The 24,806-nt window shown below is 34.6% G+C and overlaps 1 protein-coding gene and 1 non-coding gene across 3 annotated transcripts in view; both read right to left on the reverse strand.

Annotated features, from left to right (window-relative positions):
• Positions 1–24,806, reverse strand: part of Epha3 (EPH receptor A3) — a 304,612-nt gene that overhangs the window by 176,972 nt on the left and 102,834 nt on the right. The window lies entirely within an intron of this gene.
• On the reverse strand, positions 16,428–16,532 carry LOC115029595. The gene has a single exon (XR_003835165.1). It is a non-coding gene; the product is annotated as a U6 spliceosomal RNA (small nuclear RNA).

The following is a 24,806-nucleotide window of genomic DNA, read 5'->3' on the forward strand; positions in this document are numbered from 1 at the left end:
TTTATCTATTCCTTCCCGAGTTCTAACCAAATTCACAAAAAATTTTTTGAAAAAAAAAAAAAAAAAAAAAAAAAAAAAAAACATGATCAACAAATTAAATAAAAAAAATCACTTGTGCACTGGAAAAAAAAAATCACATAGGCAAATTACATACCCAAAGACCAATGCCCAAAATCTTTAATTATCAGTTACAATTTAAAAGAACTAAGCCCAGTTTTAAGAAGGCAAAGCAGATGAACCAATGAAAACATGAAAATGTCCAGCAGATATACGAAACTTTCTATAAATGGAAATCACCCGGACCTTTTACTTCACAACTATGTGAAGTAAAATGATGGCTACTATCAAACAGAAAAGAGATAGTAGTTTCAGTGAAGGTCAAGAAATACACCATTGGTAAGAGTTTAGATGTAAGTACAGCCATCAGTAAAGAAAACATGAAGAGTCTAAATAACAAAATACTGTTATTATATATACCTGAGAGTAATAATAGAATATTATTCAGCCTTAATTATGTAAAATCCAAACAATTGTCATATTGTAGATAAATGTTGAGACAATGAATTATAGAAAATTATCACATTAGAAAATATTACCTTATCTTACTTTTATGTGGACCAGAGATAAAGAAAAAAAAATCCTGAGAAGAGAATGTCCCAGTGAAACATGCCCATATACATTCTTTGGCTTTCATATTATGTAACCACAGTCATTAACAAGACAAAAGAACTTGTTATAAGCATAATGCAGTACACCAGATTGCAAGAGTAAAAACATTCAAATTTCAAGAGATTTCTCATATGTTTGCTTTTTATTATTACTTGTCATATAAAGTTTGAAATTTAAGTCTGGTAACGAATAAATAAAAATAACCACGATCAGTCCAGGATTCCCCCATTGTTTTCCAAGAAGTCTCACCAGCATCTCTAACCTATTATGAGCCCAACACAGAGGCTACACAGCCCTTATTTTTGAGATAGAGCTCCTCAGGAGAGCTTTTAACAAACGAATGGCATGACTTCTGTTTTACTAATATATTATTGTATGTAATATACTAGGTGAGACTATGTTAGTATATTAGTGTTCAATGTCTCTACTCATTACATGAATTTCAGAGTGTATTACATAAATAACATTTAATAATATTGAATTAAGTATGTATGTAAACATTTTCAATCATTGCACGTTTATGTGAGAATGTTTTTCAGCAATAGCTCACCTATATTTCACTCACAGGATCTGAGCTCAACCTAAAGCATTGCAAAATTAATTTCAAATTTATGAAAAGTTGAAATAACAAACTGAGCATATATAAGACAATTCTTAACAATAAAATAACAACAGGAAGTGGGAGTGGGTGGGTTGAAGAGCAGGGCGGGGAGTGGGTATAGGGGACTTTCAGAGAGGAAACTAGGAAAAGGGATAGCATTTGAAATGTAAATGAAGAAAATATCTAATAAAAATTAACATTTAAAAAATAAATATGAAAAAAAAAACAATAAAACATCACCATCCCTGACCTCAAGTTTTACTACAGAGCAACAGTGATCAAAAACTGCATGGTATTTTACAGAGACAGGCATGTTGATCAGACATGTTGATCAATGGCACAGGTCAGTTTTACTTTCACAACTTCTTAACTGTTCCCACTTCCTAAGTTGACAAGAAAACCCAACCAGGGCAGTGCACTTGCTAGTATTACATCACCAGACACTCAGTAGAGGTTTGTCACATGATTGACATTAAAGGTTCACACATACATTATTGTTAATCAGATCTTTGTTTTACAAAATTCTTCCCTTTGTTGCTAATTCCTCATAATAAATAAAACTTAAACTCCATGTGAATATTTTATATTAACTTAGTTGTTTACTTGGTTGCATGGGTCTTCTTTAGTATATCTCATCTAATTATTCGTGTGGTTCTTACCATATGAAATATTGAGAAGATTGTTAAGACATAATAAACATGCTTTCAATTAATACTTAGTTCATGTGTGAGTTCTCTCTCATGTTATCTTCATTGGCATGCGTTTAGATTCATTATGGATTTAAAATATATTTTCATGTTGACGTTAATCTTACTATTCCTACTTTGTTTCTCATTTTTATTAATTATTATTATTAATACAAAATTTTCTTATGTTAATTGAATTTTGGCCAACATGAACTCTTTCAACCTATGTATCCTATCCATTAGACATTGAATGCTTTCTGGTTTCAGAATACTGGAGCATTTAATGATCATTTTAGACATTCCCTTCTAAGGTCATGTCTAAGTCAATCAGAGAAATCAATCATTTCTCTGAGACCTCTTAGTTGTTTCAGGTAGGGAGCTGTAGGAACACTTGGTCACTGTTTAAGAAGGGATCTTGAAAAGTGGAGCCAGTTGGCAGAAGGAGTTGGATTGGGACAAATGTTACTTATAATTTCATATAGAAGATGCACAAGCTCACAGCTTAAAACAGTAGAAGTCCATGTGGTGTGAATAGTGAGCAGGTCTTTATACCACAAAGATAGACTCTTCATAGTTTACGTGTGAAGTTTATGATATCAAGAAAGGAAAGGATGCCTCAAGTTTTAGAGAAAAGCAACTAGGATGATAGAATTTACAGAGGAATGGGTAAGGGTGGTCAAGATGTGCTGCAGGATTGTGTTGGTTTGAGTATCAACGGCCTTTGTATGCTGCTTTCTCCTTCTAAAGGCCCTGTATATGAGACCACAGTTGTGGCAAGAATGTCAAAATATCAAAAGGTTCTTTTACATGTATTTGTTAGTTTCTATTGTACAGCAAAACATGTAAAACATACAAACATGTAAAACCAGACTCTTAAGGGAAAGAATTGTCAAAATTAATGTCTAAATTACCTATGATATATAAAATTTTCAAATTGTTTTTTGGAAAAATTTGCTAACTGGAAATACTCTGTCCAAACAGACAATGCTATATTCAAAACTTCCATCTCTCCAACATATATATGAATATTGTGCATCATTAGTCAGCCTGAAGAACTGAATCAAATAAATTTTTGTGGAAAAAAAGTCTTAGGAATATAAAGCATGAAATGAGATAGGGAAATTGCCCCCCTTCCTTAACATCCTCCACCCCAGGCTACATTTTTCACCCTAAAGAAGAACCTGGTTCACTGATAACATGACTGATATTTAAGACATGCATCCCTACAAGGTGCTGTTTATCAGTGCTGAAATTTTCTACAAATGTTAGGCATCAAAAACTCCAGTGTTTAGGCCACACATAATTAGGGCACAGGGATAAACAGGCTGAAGAGTTTTGGAAATTGTCCCTTAGCATATTAAATATTACCAGTATATAGATCTAAGAAATGATTTGCTTTATTTTCATAGAGTTGAGGCAATAAAAAAATGAAACTTTCAATTCATAGATAAGAATCCAATGATTCACAGGAAATATAAAATAATCATTTTATGACATGTCACCTTGCTAAGAGTAAGTGAAAACAGTGAGATTGAAGTGATAGTACTGGCAAAGTTAAGTATTTAATAATAAAATTTTAAGATGTCCTGTGTTTGGCAAGCATGTAGAAAGTGACATGAGGCACACAAGATTACAGGCTAGGATGGATATCTTTGAAATTCCAAAGTTCACTTCCAAAGCTATTTAATAAGAGTGGATAAGGCCTTGTATATTTTTCTCAAGTATCATGGCCTAAATACTAATTGGTCAGACATTTTTAAAAGGAAAAATCATATATAAATTAAAAAAGAAAAGTAAAAGTGAAAATTTAGTCATTTTCTACAAAACTTTTATTCCAGAAAGGGGCAATGTTTGTTATTATGTGTGAGAGTTCAAAATTTAAAACATCAAGCATTTTTTGTTTCTATGTTTTTTCCCAGAAAGTATATACTATATCTGAAATACAGAAAAGAAGCAAGTAGTTGAGCCTCAATTATCATTAAAATGTGATACTATAACATCACAATGCCTATTCTTCTGGTATCATGAATATCCTCTTCTGCTCTCTATTTTAGATAAACTAACCACTAATTATAACTGCAAAATGTATTTCATTCTTAAGTTTTCAATTCTTCTTTAACTACAAATTTCTCTATTAATTGTTTAAATTCAATTTCTAAGTAAATATAAAGAAGCCTCTTAAGAAAATTTGTGCGTGTTACCAAATAACTAAATTGTGCCTGGGCCTTTAAAACAATTTTTTAAAGACTTATTCTTAAATTTTTAACATTTCTTTCTACATCTTAGGCAAGTATTTCTTTCTAGTATACATATACGAATACGTACAAGTTATAGAAAATACATGTTCACAGAAGCCAAAGAATGGCAGATGCTCTAAGCCAAGGAATGTTTTCAGAACTTTAAAACTTTTGTCTTTTAAAGAATTGCCACATTGAGGTGGAGAGAAAGGCATGATCTGGTTGCGCATTGTGTGCATATTTTAATATTTTAATATGATCATTCCAATTTGTTCAAAGAAAATCTCAAGGGCTCACCACATCCAAATGTTTCATCTGTATTGTATCCATCTTGTCTGTCCACTCAAGAGACTGATCTTACCCTTGAAGTAAGGTATCAATAGATGTGGGGGAAAAAAAGAGGGATAAGATACTATGGTGTATAATTTACAGTTATTAACAGGGGAAACTCTCCTCTCTCGTTTGTTTTCTAATGTAAGCCTATTACATTATTATCCTGCTGGGATCAGAAGTATCATTTACAGGGCTCTTTTAACCAGTGCTTCACCTCTCCACTTGTCCATGCGTAAATCTTGTTCTATTGCTTGGAATAACTGACTGACATCTGGCAATGAGGAATGGCTACGTTGGAGTCAGAAGAAACTCGACTTAGTTTTTCTCTAAGAGAGCTAAATTAAATCAAATTTATCTAACTGATTTTGTACAGCATTATATTAAATGAAAGCTCTTTCACGTATGCACATAAATGTGTAAATAAATTGTTGTACACACAATACCTAAAAAGTTGTTTTTAAAACTTTCATTTAAAGGTTTTAAAAACTTTTGCTTAAAGGTTTTTATACTATATGGTTTGATCACAATTTTTCCTCCTACAGTTCTTCCCAGGTCCTATCCCTCCCGACTCACATACCTCTTGTGCCTTATTTTCTCTCTTTCTCCCTCCTCTCTCTCTCTCCTTCCCTTTCTCTTCTCTTCTCTTCTCTTCTCTTCTCTTCTCTTCTCTTCTCTTCTCTTCTCTTCTCTTCTCTCTCTCTCTCTCTCTCTCTCTCTGTCTCTCTCTCACACACACACACATTATACACTTTTTAATATGTTGGTTACAGAATTGTGTTACATTAGACAGGAGATAAAGTTTTAGTGTTCAATTTTACAGGAGAATGACAGGTCAGAACATCACACTACCTCATAAACATGTTGTATTTAAGACCATTTAAATACTATATATATATATATATATATATATATATATAAACAAGTAAATGCTGGCACATATTAACATGAAGAGATATAGGCTTTACATAATTTGATAAATCTGATTTTAGAAGTGTTTAATGTTCACTCATTATTCCTTCAATGTTCCTACATCATACCAAAGTCTTACAAGAAATAATTTATGCCTATATAAATTATGTACTCTTTCTGTCTCTCAATTGATTATATACATATATCATTTTAAAGAGAAAAAAGATAAGATGGCAAAATTGAACAATATTAGTAAAAATATGATTGAGCAAACAATTCAGTGTTTTCTAGTTGTGAAGTCAACTAACCATACTACTCAGAGATTCCAGGGACTAAACCACCAACCAGAGTATTGACGGAGGGATCCATGGCTCCAGATAAAGGCCCAGCAGAGGAGATGGCCTTATCTGGCATAAATGGGTGGAGAGTCTCTTAATCCTATGGAGGCTCGATGCCCCAGTGTACTGAAATGCCAGGGCAGCGATATGGGCGGGTGGGTGGAGAAGCACCCTCTTAGAGGCAAAGGGGAGGAGTGAGGGGGGAATGGGATGGGAGTTCATGGAGAGGAAACCAGAAAAGGAGATACCATTTGAAATGTAAACAAATAAAATGTTTAATAAAAAAATAAAAATAAAAACAAAGTAGACTTTTTAAAAAAGTATCCAAAATAAGACCCTCTCTATGTGTGTGTGTGTGTGTGTGTGTGTGTGTGTGTGTGTGTATGTGTGTGTGTGTGTGCCTAAAAGAATAACTTGTAAGTGCCATATGTTATTTTTTAACCAAATGTATTTTGCATCTGCACTCCACTTGAGTATTTTTCTAAAATAAATAGTAAAAAATATAAAATATTCTGTCTTTGTTTGGAATTTAATCTAGGATAATATATGTTTAAATATGGTTCTAACCAGTTCTGGAATTCAGCATTTCTCAAAGAATTCAATGAAACATTAATTATCATTGTTCTTGGCAAGTATATGTGGAAATTTGGAAATGGTTTGCAGTATGAGAAATATATGGAAACACATTTACTCCTCAAATATTTCCTATTTCTTTTGAAAAGTAATGTTCCTATAACTATGACATGTTTTTCTTCCAGAATTTATTATTCCTGAAAAGGAGATCTATATAACCTGTAACTGCAGTATAATTCATGATATTTTATTCTTAGGCTATATACACCATAATTAATTTTACTCATATATGTTCCATTAAATGTCAACCCAAACTAAATATTTCAGCTCACGGGAAGGAGTTCTATACTCGGAGATATTAGAAATAATAAAATGTCTTGTTATTCTGTTACTTAGAATATATACCTGCAATGTCATTTAATTTGTACTTTTCATCCATATTCCTTTTTTAAGTAAGACAAATTAGCATACATTCCATTGCTTAGTAATAAAAAACAGCATTTGGGTTTTATTCTAACGCTTCCTTGATTACATTATATACTTTATCTTTATAGGCATGTGATAGCTGAATGAGAATAGCCTCAGTAATCAGACTGAGAGTTTTCAAATCAAAGTTGTATGTCTTACTGATTTTGCTGCTTTAAGATATTAACACCTCTGAGTTATGCTTTTTATCCTTATTAATGGGATTTGTACCTCCTACCTTTATTGCTGAAATATTATGTGCAGCATATCTAATACATAATATACCTCCATACATTCTCACAGCCTAACTCATAAATCATTTCAATGTTTATATGTGGTATATTAATTTGTTTGCTGTTGATTGAAACATTTATCACTGACTATGAGCTGTTTCATAAATCACCTTCTTTAAAAACTAACCATATGGTATTGGAAAACTAAATTTTTTAACTTTTGAAAAGAAATTCTCATCAATTCCAATCAAGAGTACATGATAATTTTGTCTTTCCTACATTTTTTACTCTGGAAAGTTCTAAATCAAATGAAAAACAGTTTGATAGGAAGATACTCAGGAATTTGTTTCTTGACACCATTAAGCTTTTTCAAGGTAGAAGATCATGGTTTACCCTTGTGTAGATGCTTAGGTTCATGGCTGAACCCTCAGAATCATGGCACCACACAATCAATTCTACATTTCATGTTCTTAGCATCTCCGAGAAAGATCCCTGTGAATTCTGTCCCCTCGCACAAGCAGCTCTGAAGCAAATGACATCACCAAGTTACTACTGACAGGAAGTTTTGCTCAGCTATGAGAGTGTGGAGTCAGTGAGGTCTTCACATAGCAGTGGCATGAAGGGATTGAAATTATACGCCAGAAACTTAACACAAAACCATCCCAAAGGTGGTACGGGGGAACTGATGAACAGTGGTGATATAAAGGCTAACATAACTGAAATACCTAGCTTAACAGATACAGAAATGCCTGTGATTTAGCTTATACTCAGCAGTGCTCTGTGTCTGCAGAATCTGTATCTGTGGGTTTTGTTTCCTGGGGTGGAAAATAATCAATAAAGATATTACATCTTCAATGTTCAAATACAGAAGTTCTTTTTATCCATTCCCTTGGCCATACAGCAGAACAATTATCTATTTAGTACTAAATAGAGGCACTGCTTTATATATCACCTATAGGTGGTTCAAACTATATGGGAGGATGCACAGAAGTTTTATGTGATTACTGGGCCACTATATTTAAGGAACTTGAAAACCAATAGATTTTGATGCATAAAAGAATCCTAAATCCAACCCGATGCAAACACATAATAAGGTGTTTTAGGATAGGAGAGAATCACTTTGGGAATAAAAAAGCAGAAGGTGTCTGAGAACAGACCGTAAAATTCTATATAACGATTAATGTTTGTGCATGTCTCTTATGTGTGTGAGAGGGTGTGTCTATCTGTAATGGGAAACATGAAAGAACTAAATACGAAACTGTTTCAGCTAGAACAACTTGTTTTAAGAAAAATATAAATCTATCATTGTAGGTTTTTTTAAATTAGATATTTTCTTTTATTACATTTCAAATGTTATCCCCTTTTCTGGTTTCACCTCCAAAAACCCCCTATCCTATCCCCTCTCCCCCTGCTCACCAAACCACCCACTCTCGCTTCCTTGTCCTGTGGATGCCAACAAGTGTTTGTTAGCAAGAGCCTGATATAGCTGTCTCCTCAAGGTCCTGCCAGTGCCTGACAAATACAGAGGTGGATGATATCATTGTAGTTTATGTAGGATATCTGACTTTTGTAGTTTTCCTGAAAAAACAGAGACAGTGAAATACAAGGGACAGAAACATTTTAAAAAGTAATACTTGTGTTACATGTGAGATATCTTGCTAAGAGCATGGCAATTTATTCTGGAGCATTTGACCATACATGGGAGTGGTGAAAACATTATGATGGCAGGAAGCAACTGGCCAGTGTGAGGATGTAGTGACTATGAAGCTCCAGTAATTCTGGTTAATAAAAAAATGAGCTTCTGCTAATTTGGAATGGTGGCCTGGAAAAGCTGATGAAGAGGGAGCTTGCTAACTTTGGTTTTAGTGAATTTCTGCCAGTGTTTACAGTTTTAAAAACAAGATGCCCACTCTTTTCTCAATAATGTACTTAAGAAAGTGGACTTTCCGTTTAAATAACTGAAAACTACCTTGGTGCAGGGGTTCAGCATAGATTACAAAGACTCTGGCATTCCTTACTATCATGCTGAAAATTAATTTAACTCGTGGTTCATGGATGCTAAATGCATATCTAACAGAAATGTAGCCTTAGATATCATGAGTGCTGCCTAAATCTTCGAGTTTCTGAGATAGCAGTGACAATATTTTGTGGATGAACTTAGTTGATTAATTAACTAATTAACTGATTTAACAGATTAAACCCATTGCATCACAGATGTCAGGACAGGACTCTTATCAGTGAACTATGTTACCAGGCTTCATCATATTTCCAAAGGCTTTTGAACCATAGATAACCTGTCAGAGGTAAGATATATCATCATAATGTAAAAGGAAGCCTGCATCACAAGATTATCCAATTTTTTTTGTCATTTTAGAGGCACTTAAACTAATAAAAATAATCTTGAGCATAACACAAAACAGAATATCATAGTTTAATACTCAAAGCAGAAAATGACTGTTTTAATCAATTTTCATCATTATGGACAAATACTTGAGATAAGAACTTAAGGAAGGGAAGATATATTTTGCATGTCGATTCAGAGGTTTCATTCCATCATTGTATGGGGGATGTGATATAAAAAAACTAGACCCCATCATAGTGGCTAGGAAACAGAGAAAAAAAAAATATCTATGATTCTACTCTGTATTCTTTTCTTTGCTTCCAAAGCCCCAGTCTGTGCAATGGAACCATGCATACTCAATGCAGGTCATTTAGTCCAAGTTAATCCTCTCTGAAAATATGCTCCCAGACACTGAAAGGTATGTGTTACTAATATCCTAGTGATCCATCAACATAGTAAAGTGGGCAATCAAAATTTCCAATTCTAAGTGTACCCCTTAAAAAGTTCCAACAGTGTTATAAAATCCAAGGAAAACTCTCTTCTGAGACATAAGATACATATTTATCGTGAGCTCCTGTCAAAATTTAAAAAGCAATTTATATAATTCTAATATGTGATGGCACAGATTAACTGTTCCCATTTTATACTAGGAAGGGTGACATTGAAATAAGGAATAGAGGGCAGGAGTGATGACTCAGTATTTAAGAGCATTGACTGCTTTTCCAGAAGTCCTGAGGTCAATTTCCAGCAACCATATGGTGGCTCACAACCATCTGTAATAAAATCTGATGCCCTATTCTGGTGTGTCTGAAGACAAGTGACAGTATACTTACATAAATAAATAAACCTTTAAATTAGAAAAAGAAAAATGAAATAAGGCATAGAATGAGCACAGGGGAAACAAACACTTTAGTACCATATTTAGTACTCAAGGCACAAGATGGATTTATCTGTTACTCTTAAGGGTTTCTGCAGCCTTGCCCCTATTACTTTAAACACATATATGGTGTCTCTGTTTAGGGCTGCCTGTATTCACTGCTTTTCTGAACAGATGGAAGAAATTCCGTATCTGTGACATCTTCAACACCCTGGGGATTTGACTGCAACATGACTTTATGCACCATCTTCTTAGAGGCTCTGGCCATAGACTGATATGCCTGCTCAGCACACTGCTTGATCTTACAGCTTTTCTTGGAAAATGGTTGGAGCTTTTCTGACTCTATAACTATTGGAATTTCTAGTCTGGCAGCAGCCTGTTTACAAAGAATTCACATGGCAAAAACTTCTGAGATGTCCCTATGAGAACAGGGTGCTATAGAGATGAGCGTGTTCCAGATTATTTTACTCTTCCATACCCTTGCAACCGAAGGGTGTCTAGCCAGTTCTGGAACAGCCTTCAAAGTGTTTTTCTATTGCCTAATGCAAAAACGTTTGGTTTCATGTTACTGTTAATTATTATCTTCAAAAGCTAGGCCTTCCGTTATCCCTCTTCGCACTGCCTTTTCTAACTAAACATAAGATCCTTTTGATATGCTTTTTGGTCTCAATTCTAACTGTAAACCTGGGAGAAAGTAGCTACCTAAAAGTATGCCACAACTGAAATGCTGAGATGTCTTTAAATTGTACCAGGTTACTATCCCGGATGAACAGGTCTATTAACTTCGAAACTTATCCTTTATCCACCCTGCATAGGTTGTGTTAATGATGTTAATGCTGAAATTCCTCTCTTTGCTTGTTTGGTGCTTGCTCTTGAACTAAGCATGGAGCTCTTTTTCTCATGCACACTTGTAATAATTCTGATGAACTGAATAAGTATTGTCATAGAGTTCGAACTCAGTGTCTTTTAACTGATTTGATACCTAATGATTTTTATTGAGAGGCTTTCTCAGTGCTTACCCATCCAGTGGAATATATACTTACCCATTTATTGTTTATGTACTATGTATTTGTATGTACATGATACATATACATACACACACACACATATGCACGCACGCGCGCACACACACACACACACACACACACAAACTGTCTCTTATATCAAGTCCCAGCAGGAATCAATATTATCTACTGGGATTAGAATTCGGATTGGCATTGTAGAGGAAGAAAATAACATCTGAAGAGCATTAAAACATCAATTCTGATTGCGTCAAATGTACTAGATAGCAGAGGGAACATTAGATTTAAGTGACAGATATTCTGAATGAATTTCTACATAAGCTTGGCTTTGTCATGCCAGCATTCATATTCACTTTCCTAACTGCCATACAAAATTCTGTCAAGAGCAGTGATTGAGAGCCTGTCTAGTGTATCAAATACAGCTCAGAGCGGTACCCGTCACCCCGCAGGTTCATACAGAAAATAATTGAACTGCCATTGCCCATGGACTTGATGGCAATCTCTTTGTGTTCCTTGTGTGCTCTTTGACACAGCTTTTTCAGAGAGTTAAAGAACTAAACCAACGGGGGACCAGATGTGCATTATATGGTCTGAACAGATATGTCCTATGTCACATTAAAGTGAGGTTACAGGCATCAAATGTCATGTTGACTTTCCAAAAGACAGTCATATAAACATTTTTCACTTGAAAGTAGTTTTTTTTCACTTATTTTTCTAGAAATTCAAGTACACCAAATAAACAATTTCTAATATAATGCAATGATGTATAGAGAGCTTTGTATTTGGCTAAGAGAATTTTTATTTTACAGTTCCTTAATACTACACGTATGTCCATTAAAAATAAATATAAGCCTCTATTTTTATTACAGCATCAGAGGTTGGGATGTTTTTCAGCTGTGTGACGATATTTAGATGTGCAGGGTTTAAATCCAGAAGGCAGCATCAAGAAAACCTCACTTCTTATGAGAAAGGCATGCTGTTGTCTCCATGGGTTTCCCTTTGAGCAGTCAGCAATTCTGTGAATACTCTGAGCTTATCACATGGTGCAGTATGAGACAAAGGAAGATACAAATATTCAGTGAAAGATTTGCCAGTGCACAACTCTGGGTATAATTGATTCTCCTGAGACTCTCTATGGCGCTGTTGCCAAATGATCTTCCCTATTTCAAAATTTTAAGCAACCTTATTACACAGCTACTCTTACATATTATGCACGGAATTAGAAACGCTGTCCTTATACAATTTGAGCAACTTCCCTAAAGGCCTTTTTAAGGTGAAGCAAAATCTATTTAACTAACTTGCGCTAGCACTCTGATAACAATAGCTCGCCGCAGGGTGGCCAGGCCTGTGATGTTCAAAGCTTCTCCTTCTGGGCCAGATGATTTGAAGACATCAAGTTTAATTCGCACTTCAGAGAAGGTGTGAAGGACTAATCTTGCCTCGTGCAGTAGGATTCCTCACAATTATGTGAGTGATGTTTTTATAGTTGTTCCATTTAATCAGAGAAGTCGATATAAAGTCTACTTTCTCTTTCATAAAGTCAAGGTAAAAAATAACCCCTATGAGAGTGGAGATGACTTTTGTCCAGGTTTATATTAGCAGCCAATTACAGGTTACACACAGCCACCTCAGAATTACAAAGAACTGTGTTTACCCATTCTGTCTTGGATTTTCTTCCCCAATATTATTCAAATAATTATATCTATTATTCAAAGTCTTATCATCACTAAAGCATTAAGTTGCATTGTCTCAGAAGAAGACACAAGAGAGGTGTGTCCTGGAGTGTATAAACTTGGCCAAAAGTCCAAGTGCACACTCCATGGCACACTCCATGAGACATATAGTACATACACCATGTATGCATTATCTGTGCTCTTTAAGAAATGATCCAGGCATGAATAATAACTCTTGTATCTGTGAACATTTTGGTTTGATTACTCATCAGACTTAATGTGGCTTTTTGTTGTTTGTTGTTTGTTTGTTTGTTGGTTGGTTTTAAGAATACTAACCATGCCCATCCTCTCTGCAGTCTCTGTGTATAGTTCAGACTGGTCCAATGGACATGGAGCAAGAGGAGCAGAAGTGTTTACCAAGAGTGTTGTCTACAACTGAACTGTGCCTACAGTAATCTACTGAACTACAAAAACTGCCATGATCTACCAAATGAAGGCTTAACAAAAAGGCAAATTTTTCAAGAAGTTTAAGTTATGACTACTAAGGATATTACCAAGTGTTCAGTATTCAGATGAAGAAATGCCTATCATATGCCATTACTCTTCATAATGTGCTGACACCATGGTAATAAATGAATACTTAAATACATGAAATAAAGACAATTTAAAATACTTTCTGTACTTTTGCTCTTCTGTAGGTACTTGTGGAAATAGTATAATATGACCATTTGTAAAGAAGCACCTTTGTTAAAAGAAAAAAAGAAATAATACCATAGTTGTTTGAAGAATTATTGGCTTATATAAAAATGTTTTTACAATTTCTCTTCCAAAGAGGCAGGATTTATAAAAATATGTGATCCATGAAGGAGTATTAACTCATAGTTTATTATTTAATTGAAGATATGAAGATATATTCCAGTCTACATGGATAAAATATACATATAGCAATAAGAATATAAAATACAATAAAGCTTAAGTTTTTTTTCAGATTTCTTAGAATGGACATACATGAAACTGCAGCTATACTGACATATATTTCTGTTATATATCAGAATATATGTTAAGATCCAACTTTCTCACAATATGGATTTCTTTCTGAATTAAAACTCATGAGACAAAAATGAGACATAAACTTACTCTTGAAAATGAGCAATATTATGAGATAACAATATTTTCATGTTTTCAAACACAAAATCACAGCATTCTTAAGATGCAAGCTTCCCCCCCCCACAAATTGTTGAATTACATAATGAGAAAACTTAAAGGTAGAGCCTCTCTATTTTTATTTGCCTTGACTGGGAAATATTTTATACTTACTAAATGAAATGGGTATAAATATGTAAATAACAATAGATTAAAGAAAATGGTAAAGAAAAATAAGTGGATCCCTACTATCTGTCCCTTAGTGTATTCAAATAAAGTGATTTGAAAACTATATTCAAATTAATTGTGCACAAAATTAGGAGTTGTCAACGAAACATCAAAATACTTCTCAGTGCACAATTTGTCACTGAAATCTCAAGCTTCAGTGGTACTCGTACCTTCCTAGAAGCATGGCTGTTGCTATTGCTATGGTGCTGCTATCGCATTTAACAGGAATCCTGTATAGATTTTGCCCTGTAGCGGGAATGTCAGTCTCAGTAGAATTACAATCCTTGGCTTGCAATTGCTTTGACGATCATCAGCTCAGGTTGCAGCACTTGTAGCAATTAGACAAAGGCAGTCCTTTTAAGGCTTTGAGTTAGATTACCAGCTCTGCCAACTGCGCATTTTCTTTCACATCCTCATTGATTGGAAAGCACCTTCAGAAAATGAACCCATGTTGAAAATCAGCCTTCCATGTCACTAAAGGACAGCTTCATCTTGTTTTCTGCAGTGGAGAAGTGTTATTTTATTTACTGACCCATCAATAAGTGACCAAGGCTTCAGACTCATAAATCTGCTTACTGATCTCCTTAGTTTATCCCCCGGGGAAAAATAAATTGAAATATTCAAAGATTGTAGAAAATATTTAGCTAGTTTGTTGGAATAAATTTGCTCTTGCACATGTCTTTGGAAACCAATCCAATAATGAAATACACTATTATATTTTTCTTATTATATTCTAATATATGGGTGGCATACCCGTTTAAAATGAATTAAAAAACAATGTGCATAGTATTTTGTCTGGAATACATGAAGGAAACCTTAAAAAGAGAAGACCTATTATACTCCCAAGATTCCCTGGTTTCTCAGAGACCTGTATGGTGAATAAAAGAACATGGCTTGTATATGTGCATAGGTATGCTATGTGGTCGTAGTAAAATAATGTCTATCATAAGCAAGAAAACAAGTGCAAGCTGTCATTAATCATTGTGCATCAATTAACAATATCAGGATTTTAATACAATTCTAAGTGAGAGTTATCTTATGTTTATTATTGTTGTTGAAATTACATAACAATAGCAGGTATTTCAGGATTGTTAAATATGTGAAAAATGATCCCCACACAATAAATTTTCTTGAATGCATGAATTAGGGGAAAAGTCCCATTGATTTTCAATTAGCTGACATTTAGCTACAGGATGTCAGCAGTGGCTGTCTGATTTGGTGATTAGCATATGGTATGAAAATTCCCACTAGAGACATTGAGTCAATTGGTTTCCAGTGGAAAAGCTAATCACCTTTTCCTTCTCGTCCCAAGGGAAAGGGAGAAGAAAGCCAAGAGAGTGATGCCATCTGAGGAATGTTTTAATTTATGCTTAGTTTTGATGTTTATATTAGTTTAGACTTCTTTCAAGTAACAACCTGACTATATGATGTGTAGAAAGCAAGCTACAAGATGTATAAAATGTACTTCAAAAACTAAGCAATTATTTTTAAGGGAAAATTGCATTTATTTTGTAGATAAAAATAACTTTAAAAGTATTTCTAAGATACATGCTTAATTTTTAAGAAGCTTTATATATTTAGGCATTTCTAAGTTTTCATGTTTTATTTGTCAGAACTTACTTTATAACACTGAGTAATTTTATCAAATCGACATTTCACTCTTTCTAATAGACAAGTGGTGCATTAGGGTGCTCCTACGTATAATCAATTGTCAATATTTATTACCTTAGCACTATTTATTATTTGATTGGATGCTTGTAGAGACAATGATTTTTGGAATACTCACTGAAATAAATATGATAATTTTTACTTATATTTTATATTATTCTAAAATGCAGAAGAAAACCGTACACAACTATTTTGCATAAGGGTGTGGACTGGGGAGAGGCTAGAGGAAGTGTGGGAGTGACAAAGTTCAAAATGCATCACATGAACATTTTAATATATTAATAAAATATTCAATAAGCAAAACTTGATGAATCTGTATAGTTAGAGAATATATAGTTAGGTGTGTGTATTTTAATAAATATAAATATATCCCGTACCAGTACATTGTAAATTAGATAGCTTATATATTTAGCCACCATGAACATTATTTTCTTTTTTTAATGATTTTTTGGTGGTAGGGGTTCATCCTTGTGCAGGGTCCATGCTAAACCTCTCTTAATCGTTAACATTATTTTATGTGTCATAAATATAATTACTTATGCAGCAGTAGTGCTACTTTCTAAAAGAATTTGGGCATATTCTATTTTAGTTATACATAAATAGCTGAATACCACTTATTATGCACATATACTTCTAAATAACAATTGTTATATTTTGCTTATCCATAAATATTATTTGCTTTAATCACATATTTAACAAATGAAATAGTGGGTAGAGCATTATAGTATTTGAAAGCTTTTCAAGATTTGCTTGGGAAGTCTTTTTTTCTACAAAATGAATAAAACATTACAAACTGACTAAATTACACTGTAAGACCACATCATTCTCTATGTACAGAGAGTGTCTCACACAGTCATACAAATACACTATTTCAACCAGCTGACCCTCTTTTCATCCCCAACATGAAGCTGGGGAAAGTAGCCCCTGCTTTGGCTGCATGGGCTGTAGAAGACAAACCCTTGACCTTGACCCTTTCTTCTGCATGTGCTTAGTTGTCAGTTTTGCCTACCACACACAGCTGTCGGATATTCCGGAGGATCAGATGGCCAGAATAGGTCTGGAACAGGCGTATTAGCATCTCAATACAGCCCCTCAGTTCCCTTTATTACTAGGTCACTCAAATTAATTAATTTTTAATTTTGCACTACCTCCAGTATTATAAATCAAGTCAGCCAGAAGACAGGAAAGCACCTGAAATCTGAGCCTGTCTATGCTTTAAGTCACAAAGGCTCCACCTTTGCAATCTGTCACATTAAAGATCAGAAAAAGGCAAATTGTTCTGTACAAAGATTATGGAAAATTACATGTTTGATGAATGATGCTTCTTTCAAAAGGCCAATGAAATGAGGAATGGTGATAAATGTCTTGGATGTGTTTAGGTCTATGAACAAAAGTAATACATTCAGAAAGGATAAAGTTACTTTTAAAATAATGCTCCTTTGAATTTCTGCCTTACCTCACATGAGACTAATGTGTTATTTTGGTGTTGATTGCAGACTGTACAAATAACAATGTCAAGACAGGCAGTGACTTCATCATATTCCTACATTGTAAAATCTCATATATATATTACTGTTAGTTTTACTATTGATATCCTAAGTTTGCTTACTTGGCTGCACTTTCTTTGAAGCAGCACTGTTTATGTTTATGTTTGATTGGAATGTAGAGACATCTGAATTTAGACCACTGCAGTTCTGAAATATGGAAAACAATAAAAATCATTTGATGAATATTCTTTGTTGTCCTTACCTAGGATAGTGTTAGGAATGAAACTCATAAGAGAATAAGGTTACTGAGCACGGCAAAACTTTGTGAGTGTGCACAATGATTTTAATGTGCACAGTTATAGGCATGACAGACAGAATTCCTAGTATATTTTGCCCTGTATTGTCTGGAAAGTTCAAAGACGAAAACTATTTAATAATTCTTGAATACTGTATAGCTTTTTGAATCATATTCTTGAAGAGGAAAATGCAGTCACATTTAATATTTTATGTATATACAATCATATATATTGTGTACTAGGTATGAATTTTTAAAAATTTAAGATAAGTCAAGCTTTTAAGACAGAAGACAATAACCTTCTCTTTTTAGGGCAAATAAATAATAGATTCATGACTTCCACAAACACTCTCAGGAAAATTTTCCTTTCCTTTAAAACACAATCAGCTTCTCTAGTGCAACTTATTATATAAGTCTTCATAAATTGGTTCTTTAATTATTTGCAGTGACTTTAGGAGTATGTGTATTTAACGATGTAAAACGAAAGTAAGACATTTGTTGGTGTTATTTGTTTACAACATCATACAATGTGGTAAAGAAAGGACGATCAATGCCATATTTTCCACCTTGTCATGAACCCAAAAAGTTAGACTCCAGAGAATCAAATAACCCTATTGAAAATGGGGTACAAAGCTCAACAAAGAATTCTCAATGGAGGAATACTAAATGTCTGAGAAGCACCTAAAGAAAATGTCAATATCCTTAGTCATCAGGGAAATGCAAATTAAAACTACCCTTGAGATTCCACCTCACACCAGTCAGAATGGCTAAGATCAAAAACTCAGATGACAGAAGGTCCTGACAAGGATGTGGAGGAAGAGGAACTGGTGGGATTGCAAGCTGGTACAACTACTCTGGAAATCAGCCTGGTGGTTCCTCAGAAAATTGGAAATAGTTGTACCTGAAGACTCAGCTATACCACTCCTTGGCATATACTCAAAAGGTGCTCCAACATGTAATAAAGACACATGCTCCACTATGTTCATAGCAGCCTTATTTATAATATCCAGAATCTGGAAATAACCCAGATGTCCCTCAACAGAAGAATGAATGCAGAAAATGTGATACATTTACACAATGGAGTACTACTCAGCTATTAAAAATATAACTTCATGAACTTCACAGGCAAATGGATGGAACAAGAAAATATCATCCTGAATGAGGTAACCCAGACAGAAATGAACAGACATGATAGGTACTCACTGATAAGTGGATATTAACCCCCAAATTCAGAATGCCCATGATACAACTCCCAGATCATATAAAGCTTAAGAAGAAGAAAGACCAATGTGTGGATGCTTCAATCCTATTTAGAAGGTGGAACAAAAACCTCATGGGAGGAAACAGGAGGGAGGGACTTGGGAGGGAAAGAGGAGTGGGAGGAAAAATGATGGGCAGGATCAGGTATGGGTAGAGATGGGGGAGATATACAGAGAGTCAGGAAATTGAACAAAGGCATGTAGCAGGGGGAGGGGGTGGGGAACTGGAGGTAGCTATTAGAAAGTCCCAGATGCCAGTGAAGCAAGGAGGATGGCATTAGCTGAAATACCCAACACAGGGGAGAGAGAACCTGTAGAGACCATCTCCAGTAGATAAACACAGACCACAGTTAAGGGATGGAGCCACCTTCACATCTCAGAAAATTTAACCCAAAACTGTTCCTATCTAAAGGAAATATGGGGACAAAAAAGGAGCAAAGACTGAAGGAAAGAGCATCCAGAGATCGCCCCATCTGCAGATACTCAATGCCAACACTATTGCTCATTCCAAGAAGTGCATGCTGACAGGAGCCTAGTTCAGCTGTCCTCTGAGAGGCTCTGGCAGCACCTGACCAATACAGATGTGGATGCTCACAGCCCAGGGACCCCCAATGGAAGAATTAGGGGAAGCATTGAAGGAACTGAAGGGGATTGCAACCCCATAGGAAGAACATCAATATCAACTAACCTGACCACCCAGAGGCCCCAGGGACAAAATACACCCATGTGTAGCAGGGACCCATGGCTCCAGATACACATGTAGCAGAGGATAATCTTATCAATGGGAGAGGAGGCCCAAGCTCCTGTGGAGACTTGATACCCCAGCATTAAGAGATGCTAGAATGTTGAGAAAGGAATGGGTGGGTAGGTATGCAAGCACCCTCATAGAGGCAAAGGGGGGGTGGGAATGGAAGTGGAGTTTTGAGGAGAAGAAACTAGGAAGTGGGACAGCATGAAAGGCAAATAAATAAAATAAACAAAAAATTATTATGTTAAACTAAATTTAAATTAATATGAAAATTTTGCCATTAAAATTTAGTCAGGCCCTCAAAAGAAAACAAAATATGACTTCAAAAAGTAACAGAAGTAATTTTAACAGATATATATAGTATGTCCACAGACATGAACATTTTGAAAATATATTCCTTTATCATGTTTACCTTTACATTGAAAACTTCCAGTAAAAATCTCCAATTTTACCCAGACTTCATAACATAATTCTTTTTTTTGTTGTTGTTGTTTCTTATTCTTTTTTTTTAATTGGGTATTTATTTCACTTACATTTCCAATGCTATCCCAAAAGTCCCCTACATGCTCCCCAACCCAGTCTCCCACCCACCCACTCCCACTTCTTGGCCCTGGTGTTCCCCTGTACTGAGGCATATAAAGTTTGCACAACCAATGGGCCTCTATTTCCACTGATATAAATCATATAAATGTATGTGAATGATGAAAGTAAAAAATGTCAGCAATTGTAAGGGCATAAATGAGAGCCTTGTTCTTGAAACATTATAATAAATTTTTAATGTGAAATATTGACAAAATAGCAAGTAAATGTTATATTTTTAAATTTTCTATCTTTTTGTTTTTTAATTATTGATTATGTTATTTACTTAAATTCGAAATGTTGGCTCCCCTGCCCATCCCCCCCTTACAGACTTCCACCCCACATCTCCTTCACCTCTGAAAGGGTGAGTATATTTGTAACTAGCCTTAGCTATCCGTATACAATGAAACACTACAGAGTTTTATCTCTTTAATATTCATCTTCAGAGACAGATAACCACGTTGAAGTCTCATGGTTTCCAAACTCATGTTTATTACCAATGAAGGAAGTGAAACTTTTATTGGTTTGCCCTGATTAAAATCATAACACACCAAATTATTTTACCAAGTCAAAGAGTTAACAGAAAACAAGTAAATTTTTATCTAGGTTGAATTATGGCATTTATTTATTTATTTATTGTCATTTCAAATGACAATAAAGATCAATATACTTTCTTTTGTATTTTTTTCTTTTGTATTTCAATACTACTTTCTTTTGTTTTTCAAGGCATTACTTGTTGAATGCCTATCTGACATCACTTGTGTTAAATTTATCTGAGCAGGGGAACTCAGCGATAAAACTATGGAAATTTCCATTTAGACTCTTGCTGTCAATCAAAATCTTTCTATATTTGGCCAGCCAACATTCTGTACCTGAACTGAGGCCCCAAAACATCATGTAATTTTTTTATACCTTCATAAAAAAATCACTTGATTACAGTAATTAATTTGATCTAAAAAACATAGTTTAAGTTTCTATAGGTGACCCCCCTTTAAAATTTGTAAGTCATTACTTCAAAAAAATGTCAAGTGTCCCACAAGGCTTCCTATAGGAATACATGTGTAAAAACACAGAGGGCATTATTAAACTTCCAAGGACTAACATGAGATTGAGAACATGTGTATTGTAAGACATATATGTTTCCTTATCTTGCATAAGTCTGGCTGCTTGGATATTGAACACCAAAAACCTGTGGTCTCTGTCCCAAGTTACTCTAGAGTTAGAAATGGACTCATAGGCCAAAGGCAGTGCTATAGGTATACCAGCAATACTGTTTTATTTTCTCTTACATTGCAGCTTCTGTTGGATGTAGGAATAAGTCTCTATGCATGCATCCCTCAAAGTACTGGTGATCTAGTCAGCTAAAGATACAGAAAAACAAAACAAAACGAAACAACAAGCAAACAAAAAAGAAAGCATTCTCATTATTTCAATTCTCAGGAATCTCAAAAAATCTTAGTATCGCCATTGCATGAACAAAAAGATAAATCAAAGTCTATGGAAGAAGTGCATTAAATTTACCTTTTTACCTCCTCTAGCAAATAAACTTCTAATTGCATTTATTAATAGCCATGGCGAATCTTGATTTACTCAGAGGTGGGAGGGGGATTGCATTTTAGTCTATTAGTTAGAAACTGTTAGCCATCCTTTGCCAACTGTAACTGGGAATTTGTGGATTTTTTTTAACTCTCCTACTGAAGTCTGCAAGCAGGCAGCAATTCAAGGCCTGAGAAAAAAACAATCCTGGTGTGGAGTTCTTAGGGTCTGGCTCAGCAGGGAGACAGAAGCAAAGAGTCCTGTCAAACGCAATAACAATGGAATGATTTTAGAATGCTTTGATCTTGTGAATAGCGTTCTTACTAAAGGCAGGGCCTGCTGTCCCTACCCTAACAACGGGGCAAACAGAGCAGACAACCTCTTTTATACATGCTACTTCAATGCCAAAGGCAGAAAAGTAGGGATACACTGCAGACCTCTGAAGGATACACTTAGACAGCATGATCACAGTATTTATGTCTCAAAAATGCTGCCAGTAAGAAAGGCCTTCTGCTTTCTCCATTCTGAATTTTTGTGTTATAAATACTTCATTTCATATATTAGGCTCAAAGAAAAATAGAGGACAAATACTACTGGTCAGTATCTGCTCCACAATTCCAACATTTTTGTAATATTAGGTATGACTATATTAATGTATGATAATTTTTTTTTCTTTTTTTCCTTTGCCATCTTGGGGATAAGACCATTCTAAGCTATATCTAGACACGGGAAGTCCATGATATTTCACATTATACAACTTGCAATGTTAGAGTTGCAACTTGATCACATGTGGATCTAAAGTACACCTCATTCTTTCACACCTTTAAAGACAGGGTGCCTTTTTACATAGTAGATCCAGATAGTGGGAAGAGCTGGTGAATTGCATTGTATCTAATTCTGATAACAGCGATTTTAATACATGGCAACATTTGCATACAGCTAAATCTTTTGGGTACTAGAGTATATATATATCAAACAATTCAAACAATTTTTTGGCTTTTTTTTTCCTACTCTAAAGTTGGAGAGAACAGATGTATAGAATTTTGATAATCTGTATTATCCTTTATTAATCTGGCATCAGTTTAGGAAATGGCAAATTAAGTAACTGATAGCGGAAAAACATGATAATAATAATTCTTGTTAGGCACATGAAAATAATGCTGTTAATAAGCATCTGACAGAACACGTGATATGAATGATACCTTCCCCTTCCTTAAGGTGAAGGAAGGTTTGCTCAGGGTTCCAAAGGTCTCTGTTCATCTTCATCGAGTTTGAGTGTGTGGATGTGAGAAAGGCTCCACAGCAGGATGGGGAATATACACTAAAGAAAGGCAGCTCACCTAATATGGACAGGAAGCAAAACGAAAGAGACAGGAAGGGACAAGACACACCTTTCAACAGCACATCCATGCAAACGCAGTTCCAACAATCAGGTTCTTTCCTCCTGTTCTCTCTCATCCTAAAGATGGTCTCTCACTCTGAACCCATCAGTGGAGTCCTGTACGGACTATGTCACTGTTCTCATGCTCTAAATACAGTTAAGTGACTATTAATGAGACCACCTGAGGAACAGAGCCAGAATATGATTCTTGGGGTGGTAAGACTTCATATTTGAAAGGCAGCAGTCACCAAACAATCTTTTATTTAATATGAAAATTACCAAATGAAACATCCTAACCTTTCCATTAGGTTTATTTGAAGCGCTTGCTATCCTACTTTTATTTTTAATATAAATATGTTTTGTTTCTTCATACTCTTGCGTATCTTATTTAACAGATACCTGCTATACACATGGACTCCTACTCTCCAAGTTTGCTATTCCTTAAATTTGGCCAGAAATGGGTCTTCTTTGTCCAACTTCCAAATACTTAATTTTTTAAACATATAATTCGCAAAGAAACATATCTTATGAACATCTATCACTGTATTCTCTAAAATCCTATTAAAGTGTGTGGTTGCTGGGGACTGAATCGTAAACTGAAGTATGTCACTTTATTATGAACAGAAGGGTCACTCTAACTTGTTTGCCTCTTTTTCACTGTGACATGAAAGTCTTCTCCTTTAAAGTGAAGAGGCTCAGGCAATACTTCCTCTGTCCTCTAGCAGGAAATAATGAAATGACAATTAGATTTTAAAAAATTAAAAGGTCATGGAATTGAAGAAAACTGAGGAGAAGTATTCCAGTGGGTTCAGAGAGGATAAGGAAGAGAATAATGAAATTATATTAATCTCAAGAAGCAGAGGAGGAGGATATGGAGGAGACAAAAGTAGAAGAGAAGAGTGAAGGAGGAGGAAGAGGAAGAGGAAGAGGAGGACCTGTAGCAAAAGAAGAGGAAGAGTAGGAAGAGAAGGAGGAAGAGGAGAAGAAGAAGAAGATGAAAAAGAAAGAAGATCTTAAGTATGCATTGAAGATGAACATGCAGCCCTTCTATTCAAGAGTTATTTTATTCAGCAAAATATCACCTTAATATTTACCCTATTTGAGAAACCTATCACTTTTCCTGAGATCTCTCTCTCTGGTTGGAATACACTATCTATTAGCTTTTGTATCTTGGGCTCATTTAACTAGTTTTGGTGGCTTTTTAACTCTTCCTTGATGAAATAAAGTGGATGGTCCAGATCTATAAATGAGTTCAGAGTTTCATATATCTATATATCTATATATCTATATATCTATATATCTATATATCTATATATCTATATATCTATATATCTATATATCTATATATCTATATAACTATATAACTATATAACTATATATCTATATATATCATCTATATATCTATATATCTAATCATCTATATATCTATATAACTATATATCTATATATCTATATATCTATATATCTATATATCTATATATCTATATATCTATATATCTATATATCTATATATCTATATATCTAT

Source organism: Mus caroli, chromosome 16, assembly GCF_900094665.2.
Source record: "Mus caroli chromosome 16, CAROLI_EIJ_v1.1, whole genome shotgun sequence".
Lineage (NCBI taxonomy): Eukaryota > Metazoa > Chordata > Mammalia > Rodentia > Muridae > Mus > Mus caroli.